Source organism: Loxodonta africana, unplaced genomic scaffold (assembly GCF_030014295.1).
Source record: "Loxodonta africana isolate mLoxAfr1 unplaced genomic scaffold, mLoxAfr1.hap2 scaffold_98, whole genome shotgun sequence".
NCBI lineage: Eukaryota > Metazoa > Chordata > Mammalia > Proboscidea > Elephantidae > Loxodonta > Loxodonta africana.
In genome coordinates, this window is record NW_026975672.1 from 370,286 (window position 1) to 388,370 (window position 18,085).

General features: G+C 56.2%; 2 long non-coding RNA genes across 13 annotated transcripts in view; both read left to right on the forward strand.

Moving 5' to 3' along the window:
* LOC135230270 (uncharacterized) overlaps positions 1–5,215 on the forward strand; it is a 74,265-nt gene extending 69,050 nt beyond the window's left edge. For 7 of the 11 annotated variants that reach the window (XR_010320904.1, XR_010320907.1, XR_010320909.1 and 4 more), the window contains 2 exons: positions 2,316–2,433; positions 5,049–5,210. This is a non-coding gene — a long non-coding RNA (uncharacterized LOC135230270). Of the gene's footprint in view, positions 1–2,315; positions 2,434–5,048 lie in introns of all 11 variants that reach the window. The other 4 variants (XR_010320902.1, XR_010320906.1, XR_010320901.1 and 1 more) reach the window with 4 other exon arrangements.
* Positions 5,216–7,754: 2,539 nt separating this feature from the next.
* Positions 7,755–17,663, forward strand: LOC135230271 (uncharacterized). 2 transcript variants are annotated; one of them, XR_010320913.1, is made up of 4 exons: positions 7,755–7,899; positions 10,514–10,631; positions 13,247–13,362; positions 15,970–17,663. It is a non-coding gene; the product is annotated as an uncharacterized LOC135230271 (long non-coding RNA). The 2 variants fall into 2 exon arrangements; XR_010320912.1 differs by having other exon boundaries at positions 7,758–7,899; positions 15,967–17,660.
* Positions 17,664–18,085: the final 422 nt, after the last annotated feature.

Genomic DNA, 18,085 nt, shown 5'->3' on the forward strand with positions numbered 1-18,085 from the left:
ATTTCAGAGAATGAACACATACAGAGAGAGAGAGAGACAGAGAGAGAGGCAGGAGATGCTGAGTGGGGATGTCTTGCGTACTGATATCCTGAGGAAAGTGGGAAAATTGGACCCTGGCCTGCTGTGCCAATGTCCTGAAGCAGTCCGCACCAAGGGCTCCCTTGTGCCTGCGTAGCCTTTCCCAGGGTGTGCTCAAATCCTGTGGCCACTAGGTGTCCTGGGTCACAATGGAGGGCCCTGTGTCATCTGCCTGGCGGGCTGGATCTCTGCCATTGGCTGAGTCTTGTCACCAGGCCCATCATAAGCTGCGCCTACTCTTCCGGTGGGGAGACTGTCTCCATGGTGATGGCAAAGAAGCCTTAGTCCCGCCCACCGGGCCTTCACTTCACCTACCCGGCCTGCTGACCCTCACTCAGACCTCTGTGTTGATCAAAATGAATGTCCGCCAGTGGCCAGGTGTCAGCATCTGGGATAAAGGATTCGGGACCTTGCCTGAGGCAGAAGGCAGCCTAGGTCTGCGGGTCCCTGGAAGTCTAGTGAGTTGTGACGCTGCTGCCAGTGACAAATGGTGACTCCCACACTCACATATGCCCTGGTGGCAGAATGATAGCGATGGGTGGAGAAACATGGCTCCTGAGCACACGTTGAATGGGGCACCGGCCAAAGGCCAGGGCCAGGAGTGGACGTCGTGGAGCTGAATGGCGAGCCAGTGAAGGGCCCAAGGATTTCTCCTGTATGTGGCAAACAGGTCATCCGTGTCCCCACGTCCATAAACCATTGGACTGCCGGGGCCCAGGCTGCCAGGATTTTGGCCTTGCCTTCGGAGCCCGGCCACATACGCAGCCTTGCACCGGGGGCGGGGACATGTAGACAGGAAAAATTTGGAAAATGGCAGTGTCTCCTCGATTTCCCCGGCATCGGCCTATTTGAGCGGCATGCTTTGTTTCCTAGTAGGATAAGGCACTGACGGAGAAAGGCAGGATTATGTGTGCAGGAAAGGTGTGTGCTGAGAGGGTGACGACGTTGAGACCAGGTTGGGATCTTTAGTCCCAGGAAAGGCCCCTGGCAGGTGTGGGTGAATGTTCTCTGCCCATCCGAGTTGGCGGGGGGAGGTTTTCAGCAAACAAAGCAGCAGCGGGATTATTCGTCGCCGGAGAGGTTGCATCTGCCCACAAGCTCCACCTGGCCAGGGACCGCCCCTACTGTATTGCCCATGTCAATCAACAGAAGCTAAGACCTTCCAGAGAGACTACCTGCTATCGTCTACCCACGGGGAAGCGGTCCAGCCAGAAGCCTCCCCCGTTTCATCTCCAGGCTCTCTGTCAGGCCCCTCATACTTGTGATGTGTCTCAGGGGTAGAAGGAAGAGATTCCTCTGAATGAACACATCCAGAGAGGGGCCATAGATGCTGAGGAAGGGCACCTTGCCTACTGACATCCTAGCGTAAGTGGTAAAGAGGTACCTGCCTGCTGTCCCAGTGTGTCGAACGTGTCCACATCAGGGATTGGCTACTGTGAAGTTATTCCCTGGTGCCCTCGATTTTGTGGCCAAAGACACAAGGGCCTGTTGTGTGTCCATGGGTACCATGGAGGGCTCTGCGGAACTGGCCGGTTAGGCTGGACTTCTCCTATTGGCTCAGTGTTTGTGACCCGTCCCCGTCAGAAGTTCCGGCCAGCCTTCCGGTGGCTGTCTCCATGGTGATTGGGGAAGAAGCCTTAGGCCCCGCACTCAGCCTTCACCTGGCCTACGTGGCCTCTTTACCCTCATCTGGACCGCCGTGTGGATGAAAGAAAGGATGTCGGCCAGTGACCACGTGTCCTCATTTCCTTTGAAGGATTTTGCTCCTTGCCCGGGCAGAAGACAGCCAAGGTCAGCCTGAGCCTAAACACCTAGTGACCTGTGACACTGCAGCTAGTGATAGATGTAGATTTCCACGCTCAGGTGTCCGCAGGTGGCGGATTGAGAGTGGTCGGAGGAGAAGTGTAACTAGAGATCACACACTCACGAGGGCACGGGTCAAAGGTCTCGGAAAATAGCTGAGGTCGTGGAGCCCTAGCGGAGCCAGTCTAGGGCACAGGCCTCCGTCCTGTACTTGGCAAATAGGTGGCACCATCTGCAGAGTATGCCGCCATCCGCAGACTCTGGACTGCTGGGGCCCTGGACGCCCGGATTTCGGCCTTGTCTTTGGAGAAGTGACGCGCATGCAGTGTGCCACCGGGGGCTGTGGCCCAGCAGAAGCAAAATCTTGAAAATGCGGGCTTCATTTGACTTTGCCTGTGTTCTCCTTTGGCTGAGTGCCATCCTGTGTTTCCTAGCAGGAGAAGCATTCCTGGAGAGAGGCGGATTCCATGTGTGCCGGCAAAGTGTGTGCTGAGATGATGAGTCGCTGGAGACCAGGGTGGACTCTTCAGACCCAGGATAGGCCTCTGGCAGGTATGTGTCAATGTTTTCTGCCCATGGCACTCAGCCGGGTATTTGAATACAATGTTATCAGCGGAATTAGTAGTCTCCGGAGAGGCTGCCCCGTGTCAACAAGCTTCACCCGGCCAGGGTTCACCCGTGATGTAGCTCCCCAATCAATCACTACTCCCTAGTCCTTCCAGATAGACTACCAGATCTTCTCTGCCCTTGGGCAACCAGTACAGCCAGAGGCCTTCCCCCTTTGCCCTTTCGTCTCTAGACACTCTGTCAGGCACTCCAAGCTGTGAACTGCCTGGGGGGGAGAAGGAAGAGATTTCAGAGAATGAACACATACAGAGAGAGAGAGAGACAGAGAGAGAGGCAGGAGATGCTGAGTGGGGATGTCTTGCGTACTGATATCCTGAGGAAAGTGGGAAAATTGGACCCTGGCCTGCTGTGCCAATGTCCTGAAGCAGTCCGCACCAAGGGCTCCCTTGTGCCTGCGTAGCCTTTCCCAGGGTGTGCTCAAATCCTGTGGCCACTAGGTGTCCTGGGTCACAATGGAGGGCCCTGTGTCATCTGCCTGGCGGGCTGGATCTCTGCCATTGGCTGAGTCTTGTCACCAGGCCCATCATAAGCTGCGCCTACTCTTCCGGTGGGGAGACTGTCTCCATGGTGATGGCAAAGAAGCCTTAGTCCCGCCCACCGGGCCTTCACTTCACCTACCCGGCCTGCTGACCCTCACTCAGACCTCTGTGTTGATCAAAATGAATGTCCGCCAGTGGCCAGGTGTCAGCATCTGGGATAAAGGATTCGGGACCTTGCCTGAGGCAGAAGGCAGCCTAGGTCTGCGGGTCCCTGGAAGTCTAGTGAGTTGTGACGCTGCTGCCAGTGACAAATGGTGACTCCCACACTCACATATGCCCTGGTGGCAGAATGATAGCGATGGGTGGAGAAACATGGCTCCTGAGCACACGTTGAATGGGGCACCGGCCAAAGGCCAGGGCCAGGAGTGGACGTCGTGGAGCTGAATGGCGAGCCAGTGAAGGGCCCAAGGATTTCTCCTGTATGTGGCAAACAGGTCATCCGTGTCCCCACGTCCATAAACCATTGGACTGCCGGGGCCCAGGCTGCCAGGATTTCGGCCTTGCCTTCGGAGCCCGGCCACATACGCAGCCTTGCACCGGGGGCGGGGACATGTAGACAGGAAAAATTTGGAAAATGGCAGTGTCTCCTCGATTTCCCCGGCATCGGCCTATTTGAGCGGCATGCTTTGTTTCCTAGTAGGATAAGGCACTGACGGAGAAAGGCAGGATTATGTGTGCAGGAAAGGTGTGTGCTGAGAGGGTGACGACGTTGAGACCAGGTTGGGATCTTTAGTCCCAGGAAAGGCCCCTGGCAGGTGTGGGTGAATGTTCTCTGCCCATCCGAGTTGGCGGGGGGAGGTTTTCAGCAAACAAAGCAGCAGCGGGATTATTCGTCGCCGGAGAGGTTGCATCTGCCCACAAGCTCCACCTGGCCAGGGACCGCCCCTACTGTATTGCCCATGTCAATCAACAGAAGCTAAGACCTTCCAGAGAGACTACCTGCTATCGTCTACCCACGGGGAAGCGGTCCAGCCAGAAGCCTCCCCCGTTTCATCTCCAGGCTCTCTGTCAGGCCCCTCATACTTGTGATGTGTCTCAGGGGTAGAAGGAAGAGATTCCTCTGAATGAACACATCCAGAGAGGGGCCATAGATGCTGAGGAAGGGCACCTTGCCTACTGACATCCTAGCGTAAGTGGTAAAGAGGTACCTGCCTGCTGTCCCAGTGTGTCGAACGTGTCCGCATCAGGGATTGGCTACTGTGAAGTTATTCCCTGGTGCCCTCGATTTTGTGGCCAGAGACACAAGGGCCTGTTGTGTGTCCATGGGTACCATGGAGGGCTCTGCAGAACTGGCCGGTTAGGCTGGACTTCTCCTATTGGCTCAGTGTTTGTGACCCGTCCCCGTCAGAAGTTCCGGCCAGCCTTCCGGTGGCTGTCTCCATGGTGATTGGGGAAGAAGCCTTAGGCCCCGCACTCAGCCTTCACCTGGCCTACGTGGCCTCTTTACCCTCATCTGGACCGCCGTGTGGATGAAAGAAAGGATGTCGGCCAGTGACCACGTGTCCTCATTTCCTTTGAAGGATTTTGCTCCTTGCCCGGGCAGAAGACAGCCAAGGTCAGCCTGAGCCTAAACACCTAGTGACCTGTGACACTGCAGCTAGTGATAGATGTAGATTTCCACGCTCAGGTATCCGCAGGTGGCGGATTGAGAGTGGTCGGAGGAGAAGTGTAACTAGAGATCACACACTCACGAGGGCACGGGTCAAAGGTCTCGGAAAATAGCTGAGGTCGTGGAGCCCTAGCGGAGCCAGTCTAGGGCACAGGCCTCCGTCCTGTACTTGGCAAATAGGTGGCACCATCTGCAGAGTATGCCGCCATCCACAGACTCTGGACTGCTGGGGCCCTGGACGCCCGGATTTCGGCCTTGTCTTTGGAGAAGTGACGCGCATGCAGTGTGCCACCGGGGGCTGTGGCCCAGCAGAAGCAAAATCTTGAAAATGCGGGCTTCATTTGACTTTGCCTGTGTTCTCCTTTGGCTGAGTGCCATCCTGTGTTTCCTAGCAGGAGAAGCATTCCTGGAGAGAGGCGGATTCCATGTGTGCCGGCAAAGTGTGTGCTGAGATGATGAGTCGCTGGAGACCAGGGTGGACTCTTCAGACCCAGGATAGGCCTCTGGCAGGTATGTGTCAATGTTTTCTGCCCATGGCACTCAGCCGGGTATTTGAATACAATGTTATCAGCGGAATTAGTAGTCTCCGGAGAGGCTGCCCCGTGTCAACAAGCTTCACCCGGCCAGGGTTCACCCGTGATGTAGCTCCCCAATCAATCACTACTCCCTAGTCCTTCCAGATAGACTACCAGATCTTCTCTGCCCTTGGGCAACCAGTACAGCCAGAGGCCTTCCCCCTTTGCTCTTTCGTCTCTAGACACTCTGTCAGGCACTCCAAGCTGTGAAGTGCCTGGGGGGGAGAAGGAAGAGATTTCAGAGAATGAACACATACAGAGAGAGAGAGAGACAGAGAGAGAGGCAGGAGATGCTGAGTGGGGATGTCTTGCGTACTGATATCCTGAGGAAAGTGGGAAAATTGGACCCTGGCCTGCTGTGCCAATGCCCTGAAGCAGTCCGCACCAGGGGCTCCCTTGTGCCTGCGTAGCCTTTCCCAGGGTGTGCTCAAATCCTGTGGCCACTAGGTGTCCTGGGTCACAATGGAGGGCCCTGTGTCATCTGCCTGGCGGGCTGGATCTCTGCCATTGGCTGAGTCTTGTCACCAGGCCCATCATAAGCTGCGCCTACTCTTCCGGTGGGGAGACTGTCTCCATGGTGATGGCAAAGAAGCCTTAGTCCCGCCCACCGGGCCTTCACTTCACCTACCCGGCCTGCTGACCCTCACTCAGACCTCTGTGTTGATCAAAATGAATGTCCGCCAGTGGCCAGGTGTCAGCATCTGGGATAAAGGATTCGGGACCTTGCCTGAGGCAGAAGGCAGCCTAGGTCTGCGGGTCCCTGGAAGTCTAGTGAGTTGTGACGCTGCTGCCAGTGACAAATGGTGACTCCCACACTCACATATCCCCTGGTGGCAGAATGATAGCGATGGGTGGAGAAACATGGCTCCTGAGCACACGTTGAATGGGGCACCGGCCAAAGGCCAGGGCCAGGAGTGGACGTCGTGGAGCTGAATGGCGAGCCAGTGAAGGGCCCAAGGATTTCTCCTGTATGTGGCAAACAGGTCATCCGTGTCCCCACGTCCATAAACCATTGGACTGCCGGGGCCCAGGCTGCCAGGATTTCGGCCTTGCCTTCGGAGCCCGGCCACATACGCAGCCTTGCACCGGGGGCGGGGACATGTAGACAGGAAAAATGTGGAAAATGGCAGTGTCTCCTCGATTTCCCCGGCATCGGCCTATTTGAGCGGCATGCTTTGTTTCCTAGTAGGATAAGGCACTGACGGAGAAAGGCAGGATTATGTGTGCAGGAAAGGTGTGTGCTGAGAGGGTGACGACGTTGAGAACAGATTGGGATCTTTAGTCCCAGGAAAGGCCCCTGGCAGGTGTGGGTGAATGTTCTCTGCCCATCCGAGTTGGCGGGGGGAGGTTTTCAGCAAACAAAGCAGCAGCGGGATTATTCGTCGCCGGAGAGGTTGCATCTGCCCACAAGCTCCACCTGGCCAGGGACCGCCCCTACTGTATTGCCCACGTCAATCAACAGAAGCTAAGACCTTCCAGAGAGACTACCTGCTATCGTCTACCCACGGGGAAGCGGTCCAGCCAGAAGCCTCCCCCGTTTCATCTCCAGGCTCTCTGTCAGGCCCCTCATACTTGTGATGTGTCTCAGGGGTAGAAGAAAGAGATTCCTCTGAATGAACACATCCAGAGAGGGGCCATAGATGCTGAGGAAGGGCACCTTGCCTACTGACATCCTAGCGTAAGTGGTAAAGAGGTACCTGCCTGCTGTCCCAGTGTGTCGAACGTGTCCACATCAGGGATTGGCTACTGTGAAGTTATTCCCTGGTGCCCTCGATTTTGTGGCCAAAGACACAAGGGCCTGTTGTGTGTCCATGGGTACCATGGAGGGCTCTGCGGAACTGGCCGGTTAGGCTGGACTTCTTCTATTGGCTCAGTGTTTGTGACCCGTCCCCGTCAGAAGTTCCGGCCAGCCTTCCGGTGGCTGTCTCCATGGTGATTGGGGAAGAAGCCTTAGGCCCCGCACTCAGCCTTCACCTGGCCTACGTGGCCTCTTTACCCTCATCTGGACCGCCGTGTGGATGAAAGAAAGGATGTCGGCCAGTGACCACGTGTCCTCATTTCCTTTGAAGGATTTTGCTCCTTGCCCGGGCAGAAGACAGCCAAGGTCAGCCTGAGCCTAAACACCTAGTGACCTGTGACACTGCAGCTAGTGATAGATGTAGATTTCCACGCTCAGGTGTCCGCAGGTGGCGGATTGAGAGTGGTCGGAGGAGAAGTGTAACTAGAGATCACACACTCACGAGGGCACGGGTCAAAGGTCTCGGAAAATAGCTGAGGTCGTGGAGCCCTAGCGGAGCCAGTCTAGGGCACAGGCCTCCGTCCTGTACTTGGCAAATAGGTGGCACCATCTGCAGAGTATGCCGCCATCCGCAGACTCTGGACTGCTGGGGCCCTGGACGCCCGGATTTCGGCCTTGTCTTTGGAGAAGTGACGCGCATGCAGTGTGCCACCGGGGGCTGTGGCCCAGCAGAAGCAAAATCTTGAAAATGCGGGCTTCATTTGACTTTGCCTGTGTTCTCCTTTGGCTGAGTGCCATCCTGTGTTTCCTAGCAGGAGAAGCATTCCTGGAGAGAGGCGGATTCCATGTGTGCCGGCAAAGTGTGTGCTGAGATGATGAGTCGCTGGAGACCAGGGTGGACTCTTCAGACCCAGGATAGGCCTCTGGCAGGTATGTGTCAATGTTTTCTGCCCATGGCACTCAGCCGGGTATTTGAATACAATGTTATCAGCGGAATTAGTAGTCTCCGGAGAGGCTGCCCCGTGTCAACAAGCTTCACCCGGCCAGGGTTCACCCGTGATGTAGCTCCCCAATCAATCACTACTCCCTAGTCCTTCCAGATAGACTACCAGATCTTCTCTGCCCTTGGGCAACCAGTACAGCCAGAGGCCTTCCCCCTTTGCCCTTTCGTCTCTAGACACTCTGTCAGGCACTCCAAGCTGTGAACTGCCTGGGGGGGAGAAGGAAGAGATTTCAGAGAATGAACACATACAGAGAGAGAGAGAGACAGAGAGAGAGGCAGGAGATGCTGAGTGGGGATGTCTTGCGTACTGATATCCTGAGGAAAGTGGGAAAATTGGACCCTGGCCTGCTGTGCCAATGTCCTGAAGCAGTCCGCACCAAGGGCTCCCTTGTGCCTGCGTAGCCTTTCCCAGGGTGTGCTCAAATCCTGTGGCCACTAGGTGTCCTGGGTCACAATGGAGGGCCCTGTGTCATCTGCCTGGCGGGCTGGATCTCTGCCATTGGCTGAGTCTTGTCACCAGGCCCATCATAAGCTGCGCCTACTCTTCCGGTGGGGAGACTGTCTCCATGGTGATGGCAAAGAAGCCTTAGTCCCGCCCACCGGGCCTTCACTTCACCTACCCGGCCTGCTGACCCTCACTCAGACCTCTGTGTTGATCAAAATGAATGTCCGCCAGTGGCCAGGTGTCAGCATCTGGGATAAAGGATTCGGGACCTTGCCTGAGGCAGAAGGCAGCCTAGGTCTGCGGGTCCCTGGAAGTCTAGTGAGTTGTGACGCTGCTGCCAGTGACAAATGGTGACTCCCACACTCACATATGCCCTGGTGGCAGAATGATAGCGATGGGTGGAGAAACATGGCTCCTGAGCACACGTTGAATGGGGCACCGGCCAAAGGCCAGGGCCAGGAGTGGACGTCGTGGAGCTGAATGGCGAGCCAGTGAAGGGCCCAAGGATTTCTCCTGTATGTGGCAAACAGGTCATCCGTGTCCCCACGTCCATAAACCATTGGACTGCCGGGGCCCAGGCTGCCAGGATTTCGGCCTTGCCTTCGGAGCCCGGCCACATACGCAGCCTTGCACCGGGGGCGGGGACATGTAGACAGGAAAAATTTGGAAAATGGCAGTGTCTCCTCGATTTCCCCGGCATCGGCCTATTTGAGCGGCATGCTTTGTTTCCTAGTAGGATAAGGCACTGACGGAGAAAGGCAGCAAGAGAGATAGTATTCAGGAAAGGTGTGTGCTGAGAGGGTGACGACGTTGAGACCAGGTTGGGATCTTTAGTCCCAGGAAAGGCCCTGGCAGGTGTGGGTGAATGTTCTCTGCCCATCCGAGTTGGCGGGGGGAGGTTTTCAGCAAACAAAGCAGCAGCGGATTATTCGTCGCCGGAGAGGTTGCATCTGCCCACAAGCTCCACCTGGCCAGGGACCGCCCCTACTGTATTGCCCATGTCAATCAACAGAAGCTAAGACCTTCCAGAGAGACTACCTGCTATCGTCTACCCACGGGGAAGCGGTCCAGCCAGAAGCCTCCCCCGTTTCATCTCCAGGCTCTCTGTCAGGCCCCTCATACTTGTGATGTGTCTCAGGGGTAGAAGGAAGAGATTCCTCTGAATGAACACATCCAGAGAGGGGCCATAGATGCTGAGGAAGGGCACCTTGCCTACTGACATCCTAGCGTAAGTGGTAAAGAGGTACCTGCCTGCTGTCCCAGTGTGTCGAACGTGTCCGCATCAGGGATTGGCTACTGTGAAGTTATTCCCTGGTGCCCTCGATTTTGTGGCCAGAGACACAAGGGCCTGTTGTGTGTCCATGGGTACCATGGAGGGCTCTGCAGAACTGGCCGGTTAGGCTGGACTTCTCCTATTGGCTCAGTGTTTGTGACCCGTCCCCGTCAGAAGTTCCGGCCAGCCTTCGGTGGCTGTCTCCATGGTGATTGGGAAGAAGCCTTAGGCCCCGCACTCAGCCTTCACCTGGCCTACGTGGCCTCTTTACCCTCATCTGGACCGCCGTGTGGATGAAAGAAAGGATGTCGGCCAGTGACCACGTGTCCTCATTTCCTTTGAAGGATTTTGCTCCTTGCCCGGCAGAAGACAGCCAAGGTCAGCCTGAGCCTAAACACCTAGTGACCTGTGACACTGCAGCTAGTGATAGATGTAGATTTCCACGCTCAGGTATCCGCAGGTGGCGGATTGAGAGTGGTCGGAGGAGAAGTGTAACTAGAGATCACACACTCACGAGGGCACGGGTCAAAGGTCTCGGAAAATAGCTGAGGTCGTGGAGCCCTAGCGGAGCCAGTCTAGGGCACAGGCCTCCGTCCTGTACTTGGCAAATAGGTGGCACCATCTGCAGAGTATGCCGCCATCCACAGACTCTGGACTGCTGGGGCCCTGGACGCCCGGATTTCGGCCTTGTCTTTGGAGAAGTGACGCGCATGCAGTGTGCCACCGGGGGCTGTGGCCCAGCAGAAGCAAAATCTTGAAATGCGGGCTTCATTTGACTTTGCCTGTGTTCTCCTTTGGCTGAGTGCCATCCTGTGTTTCCTAGCAGGAGAAGCATTCCTGGAGAGAGGCGGATTCCATGTGTGCCGGCAAAGTGTGTGCTGAGATGATGAGTCGCTGGAGACCAGGGTGGACTCTTCAGACCCAGGATAGGCCTCTGGCAGGTATGTGTCAATGTTTTCTGCCCATGGCACTCAGCCGGGTATTTGAATACAATGTTATCAGCGGAATTAGTAGTCTCCGGAGAGGCTGCCCCGTGTCAACAAGCTTCACCCGGCCAGGGTTCACCCGTGATGTAGCTCCCCAATCAATCACTACTCCCTAGTCCTTCCAGATAGACTACCAGATCTTCTCTGCCCTTGGGCAACCAGTACAGCCAGAGGCCTTCCCCCTTTGCTCTTTCGTCTCTAGACACTCTGTCAGGCACTCCAAGCTGTGAAGTGCCTGGGGGGGAGAAGGAAGAGATTTCAGAGAATGAACACATACAGAGAGAGAGAGAGACAGAGAGAGAGGCAGGAGATGCTGAGTGGGGATGTCTTGCGTACTGATATCCTGAGGAAAGTGGGAAAATTGGACCCTGGCCTGCTGTGCCAATGCCCTGAAGCAGTCCGCACCAGGGGCTCCCTTGTGCCTGCGTAGCCTTTCCCAGGGTGTGCTCAAATCCTGTGGCCACTAGGTGTCCTGGGTCACAATGGAGGGCCCTGTGTCATCTGCCTGGCGGGCTGGATCTCTGCCATTGGCTGAGTCTTGTCACCAGGCCCATCATAAGCTGCGCCTACTCTTCCGGTGGGGAGACTGTCTCCATGGTGATGGCAAAGAAGCCTTAGTCCCGCCCACCGGGCCTTCACTTCACCTACCCGGCCTGCTGACCCTCACTCAGACCTCTGTGTTGATCAAAATGAATGTCCGCCAGTGGCCAGGTGTCAGCATCTGGGATAAAGGATTCGGGACCTTGCCTGAGGCAGAAGGCAGCCTAGGTCTGCGGGTCCCTGGAAGTCTAGTGAGTTGTGACGCTGCTGCCAGTGACAAATGGTGACTCCCACACTCACATATCCCCTGGTGGCAGAATGATAGCGATGGGTGGAGAAACATGGCTCCTGAGCACACGTTGAATGGGGCACCGGCCAAAGGCCAGGGCCAGGAGTGGACGTCGTGGAGCTGAATGGCGAGCCAGTGAAGGGCCCAAGGATTTCTCCTGTATGTGGCAAACAGGTCATCCGTGTCCCCACGTCCATAAACCATTGGACTGCCGGGGCCCAGGCTGCCAGGATTTCGGCCTTGCCTTCGGAGCCCGGCCACATACGCAGCCTTGCACCGGGGGCGGGGACATGTAGACAGGAAAAATGTGGAAAATGGCAGTGTCTCCTCGATTTCCCCGGCATCGGCCTATTTGAGCGGCATGCTTTGTTTCCTAGTAGGATAAGGCACTGACGGAGAAAGGCAGGATTATGTGTGCAGGAAAGGTGTGTGCTGAGAGGGTGACGACGTTGAGAACAGATTGGGATCTTTAGTCCCAGGAAAGGCCCCTGGCAGGTGTGGGTGAATGTTCTCTGCCCATCCGAGTTGGCGGGGGGAGGTTTTCAGCAAACAAAGCAGCAGCGGGATTATTCGTCGCCGGAGAGGTTGCATCTGCCCACAAGCTCCACCTGGCCAGGGACCGCCCCTACTGTATTGCCCACGTCAATCAACAGAAGCTAAGACCTTCCAGAGAGACTACCTGCTATCGTCTACCCACGGGGAAGCGGTCCAGCCAGAAGCCTCCCCCGTTTCATCTCCAGGCTCTCTGTCAGGCCCCTCATACTTGTGATGTGTCTCAGGGGTAGAAGAAAGAGATTCCTCTGAATGAACACATCCAGAGAGGGGCCATAGATGCTGAGGAAGGGCACCTTGCCTACTGACATCCTAGCGTAAGTGGTAAAGAGGTACCTGCCTGCTGTCCCAGTGTGTCGAACGTGTCCACATCAGGGATTGGCTACTGTGAAGTTATTCCCTGGTGCCCTCGATTTTGTGGCCAAAGACACAAGGGCCTGTTGTGTGTCCATGGGTACCATGGAGGGCTCTGCGGAACTGGCCGGTTAGGCTGGACTTCTTCTATTGGCTCAGTGTTTGTGACCCGTCCCCGTCAGAAGTTCCGGCCAGCCTTCCGGTGGCTGTCTCCATGGTGATTGGGGAAGAAGCCTTAGGCCCCGCACTCAGCCTTCACCTGGCCTACGTGGCCTCTTTACCCTCATCTGGACCGCCGTGTGGATGAAAGAAAGGATGTCGGCCAGTGACCATGTGTCCTCATTTCCTTTGAAGGATTTCGCTCCTTGCCCGGGCAGAAGACAGCCAAGGTCAGCCTGAGCCTAAACACCTAGTGACCTGTGACACTGCAGCTAGTGATAGATGTAGATTTCCACGCTCAGGTGTCCGCAGGTGGCGGATTGAGAGTGGTCGGAGGAGAAGTGTAACTAGAGATCACACACTCACGAGGGCACGGGTCAAAGGTCTCGGAAAATAGCTGAGGTCGTGGAGCCCTAGCGGAGCCAGTCTAGGGCACAGGCCTCCGTCCTGTACTTGGCAAATAGGTGGCACCATCTGCAGAGTATGCCGCCATCCGCAGACTCTGGACTGCTGGGGCCCTGGACGCCCGGATTTCGGCCTTGTCTTTGGAGAAGTGACGCGCATGCAGTGTGCCACCGGGGGCTGTGGCCCAGCAGAAGCAAAATCTTGAAAATGCGGGCTTCATTTGACTTTGCCTGTGTTCTCCTTTGGCTGAGTGCCATCCTGTGTTTCCTAGCAGGAGAAGCATTCCTGGAGAGGCGGATTCCATGTGTGCCGGCAAAGTGTGTGCTGAGATGATGAGTAGCTGGAGACCAGGGTGGACTCTTCAGACCCAGGATAGGCCTCTGGCAGGTATGTGTCAATGTTTTCTGCCCATGGCACTCAGCCGGGTATTTGAATACAATGTTATCAGCGGAATTAGTAGTCTCCGGAGAGGCTGCCCCGTGTCAACAAGCTTCACCCGGCCAGGGTTCACCCGTGATGTAGCTCCCCAATCAATCACTACTCCCTAGTCCTTCCAGATAGACTACCAGATCTTCTCTGCCCTTGGGCAACCAGTACAGCCAGAGGCCTTCCCCCTTTGCCCTTTCGTCTCTAGACACTCTGTCAGGCACTCCAAGCTGTGAAGTGCCTGGGGGGGAGAAGGAAGAGATTTCAGAGAATGAACACATACAGAGAGAGAGAGAGAGGCAGGAGATGCTGAGTGGGGATGTCTTGCGTACTGATATCCTGAGGAAAGTGGGAAAATTGGACCCTGGCCTGCTGTGCCAATGCCCTGAAGCAGTCCGCACCAGGGGCTCCCTTGTGCCTGCGTAGCCTTTCCCAGGGTGTGCTCAAATCCTGTGGCCACTAGGTGTCCTGGGTCACAATGGAGGGCCCTGTGTCATCTGCCTGGCGGGCTGGATCTCTGCCATTGGCTGAGTCTTGTCACCAGGCCCATCATAAGCTGCGCCTACTCTTCCGGTGGGGAGACTGTCTCCATGGTGATGGCAAAGAAGCCTTAGTCCCGCCCACCTGGCCTTCACTTCACCTACCCGGCCTGCTGACCCTCACTCAGACCTCTGTGTTGATCAAAATGAATGTCCGCCAGTGGCCAGGTGTCAGCATCTGGGATAAAGGATTCGGGACCTTGCCTGAGGCAGAAGGCAGCCTAGGTCTGCGGGTCCCTGGAAGTCTAGTGAGTTGTGACGCTGCTGCCAGTGACAAATGGTGACTCCCACACTCACATATTCCCTGGTGGCAGAATGATAGCGATGGGTGGAGAAACATGGCTCCTGAGCACACGTTGAATGGGGCACCGGCCAAAGGCCAGGGCCAGGAGTGGACGTCGTGGAGCTGAATGGCGAGCCAGTGAAGGGCCCAAGGATTTCTCCTGTATGTGGCAAACAGGTCATCCGTGTCCCCACGTCCATAAACCATTGGACTGCCGGGGCCCAGGCTGCCAGGATTTCGGCCTTGCCTTCGGAGCCCGGCCGCATACGCTGCCTTGCACCGGGGGCGGGGACATGTAGACAGGAAAAATTTGGAAAATGGCAGTGTCTCCTCGATTTCCCCGGCATCGGCCTATTTGAGCGGCATGCTTTGTTTCCTAGTAGGATAAGGCACTGACGGAGAAAGGCAGGATTATGTGTGCAGGAAAGGTGTGTGCTGAGAGGGTGACGACGTTGAGACCAGGTTGGGATCTTTAGTCCCAGGAAAGGCCCCTGGCAGGTGTGGGTGAATGTTCTCTGCCCATCCGAGTTGGCGGGGGGAGGTTTTCAGCAAACAAAGCAGCAGCGGGATTATTCGTCGCCGGAGAGGTTGCATCTGCCCACAAGCTCCACCTGGCCAGGGACCGCCCCTACTGTATTGCCCATGTCAATCAACAGAAGCTAAGACCTTCAGAGAGACTACCTGCTATTGTCTACCCACGGGGAAGCGGTCCAGCCAGAAGCCTCCCCCGTTTCATCTCCAGGCTCTCTGTCAGGCCCCTCATACTTGTGATGTGTCTCAGGGGTAGAAGGAAGAGATTCCTCTGAATGAACACACCCAGAGAGGGGCCATAGATGCTGAGGAAGGGCACCTTGCCTACTGACATCCTAGCGTAAGTGGTAAAGAGGTACCTGCCTGCTGTCCCAGTGTGTCGAACGTGTCCACATCAGGGATTGGCTACTGTGAAGTTATTCCCTGGTGTCCTCGATTTTGTGGCCAAAGACACAAGGGCCTGTTGTGTGTCCATGGGTACCATGGAGGGCTCTGCGGAACTGGCCGGTTAGGCTGGACTTCTTCTATTGGCTCAGTGTTTGTGACCCGTCCCCGTCAGAAGTTCCGGCCAGCCTTCCGGTGGCTGTCTCCATGGTGATTGGGGAAGAAGCCTTAGGCCCCGCACTCAGCCTTCACCTGGCCTACGTGGCCTCTTTACCCTCATCTGGACCGCCGTGTGGATGAAAGAAAGGATGTCGGCCAGTGACCACGTGTCCTCATTTCCTTTGAAGGATTTCGCTCCTTGCCCGGGCAGAAGACAGCCAAGGTCAGCCTGAGCCTAAACACCTAGTGACCTGTGACACTGCAGCTAGTGATAGATGTAGATTTCCACGCTCAGGTATCCGCAGGTGGCGGATTGAGAGTGGTCGGAGGAGAAGTGTAACTAGAGATCACACACTCACGAGGGCACGGGTCAAAGGTCTCGGAAAATAGCTGAGGTCGTGGAGCCCTAGCGGAGCCAGTCTAGGGCACAGGCCTCCGTCCTGTACTTGGCAAATAGGTGGCACCATCTGCAGAGTATGCCGCCATCCGCAGACTCTGGACTGCTGGGGCCCTGGACGCCCGGATTTCGGCCTTGTCTTTGGAGAAGTGACGCGCATGCAGTGTGCCACCGGGGGCTGTGGCCCAGCAGAAGCAAAATCTTGAAAATGCGGGCTTCATTTGACTTTGCCTGTGTTCTCCTTTGGCTGAGTGCCATCCTGTGTTTCCTAGCAGGAGAAGCATTCCTGGAGAGAGGCGGATTCCATGTGTGCCGGCAAAGTGTGTGCTGAGATGATGAGTCGCTGGAGACCAGGGTGGACTCTTCAGACCCAGGATAGGCCTCTGGCAGGTATGTGTCAATGTTTTCTGCCCATGGCACTCAGCCGGGTATTTGAATACAATGTTATCAGCGGAATTAGTAGTCTCCGGAGAGGCTGCCCCGTGTCAACAAGCTTCACCCGGCCAGGGTTCACCCGTGATGTAGCTCCCCAATCAATCACTACTCCCTAGTCCTTCCAGATAGACTACCAGATCTTCTCTGCCCTTGGGCAACCAGTACAGCCAGAGGCCTTCCCCCTTTGCCCTTTCGTCTCTAGACACTCTGTCAGGCACTCCAAGCTGTGAAGTGCCTGGGGGGGAGAAGGAAGAGATTTCAGAGAATGAACACATACAGAGAGAGAGAGAGAGAGAGAGAGAGGCAGGAGATGCTGAGTGGGGATGTCTTGCGTACTGATATCCTGAGGAAAGTGGGAAAATTGGACCCTGGCCTGCTGTGCCAATGCCCTGAAGCAGTCTGCACCAGGGGCTCCCTTGTGCCTGCGTAGCCTTTCCCAGGGTGTGCTCAAATCCTGTGGCCACTAGGTGTCCTGGGTCACAATGGAGGGCCCTGTGTCATCTGCCTGGCGGGCTGGATCTCTGCCATTGGCTGAGTCTTGTCACCAGGCCCATCATAAGCTGCGCCTACTCTTCCGGTGGGGAGACTGTCTCCATGGTGATGGCAAAGAAGCCTTAGTCCCGCCCACCGGGCCTTCACTTCACCTACCCGGCCTGCTGACCCTCACTCAGACCTCTGTGTTGATCAAAATGAATGTCCGCCAGTGGCCAGGTGTCAGCATCTGGGATAAAGGATTCGGGACCTTGCCTGAGGCAGAAGGCAGCCTAGGTCTGCGGGTCCCTGGAAGTCTAGTGAGTTGTGACGCTGCTGCCAGTGACAAATGGTGACTCCCACACTCACATATCCCCTGGTGGCAGAATGATAGCGATGGGTGGAGAAACATGGCTCCTGAGCACACGTTGAATGGGGCACCGGCCAAAGGCCAGGGCCAGGAGTGGACGTCGTGGAGCTGAATGGCGAGCCAGTGAAGGGCCCAAGGATTTCTCCTGTATGTGGCAAACAGGTCATCCGTGTCCCCACGTCCATAAACCATTGGACTGCCGGGGCCCAGGCTGCCAGGATTTCGGCCTTGCCTTCGGAGCCCGGCCACATACGCAGCCTTGCACCGGAGGCGGGGACATGTAGACAGGAAAAATTTGGAAAATGGCAGTGTCTCCTCGATTTCCCCGGCATCGGCCTATTTGAGCAGCATGCTTTGTTTCCTAGTAGGATAAGGCACTGACGGAGAAAGGCAGGATTATGTGTGCAGGAAAGGTGTGTGCTGAGAGGGTGACGACGTTGAGACCAGGTTGGGATCTTTAGTCCCAGGAAAGGCCCCTGGCAGGTGTGGGTGAATGTTCTCTGCCCATCCGAGTTGGCGGGGGGAGGTTTTCAGCAAACAAAGCAGCAGCGGGATTATTCGTCGCCGGAGAGGTTGCATCTGCCCACAAGCTCCACCTGGCCAGGGACCGCCCCTACTGTATTGCCCATGTCAATCAACAGAAGCTAAGACCTTCCAGAGAGACTACCTGCTATCGTCTACCCACGGGGAAGCGGTCCAGCCAGAAGCCTCCCCCGTTTCATCTCCAGGCTCTCTGTCAGGCCCCTCATACTTGTGATGTGTCTCAGGGGTAGAAGGAAGAGATTCCTCTGAATGAACACATCCAGAGAGGGGCCATAGATGCTGAGGAAGGGCACCTTGCCTACTGACATCCTAGCGTAAGTGGTAAAGAGGTACCTGCCTGCTGTCCCAGTGTGTCGAACGTGTCCGCATCAGGGATTGGCTACTGTGAAGTTATTCCCTGGTGCCCTCGATTTTGTGGCCAAAGACACAAGGGCCTGTTGTGTGTCCATGGGTACCATGGAGGGCTCTGCGGAACTGGCCGGTTAGGCTGGACTTCTCCTATTGGCTCAGTGTTTGTGACCCGTCCCCGTCAGAAGTTCCGGCCAGCCTTCCGGTGGCTGTCTCCATGGTGA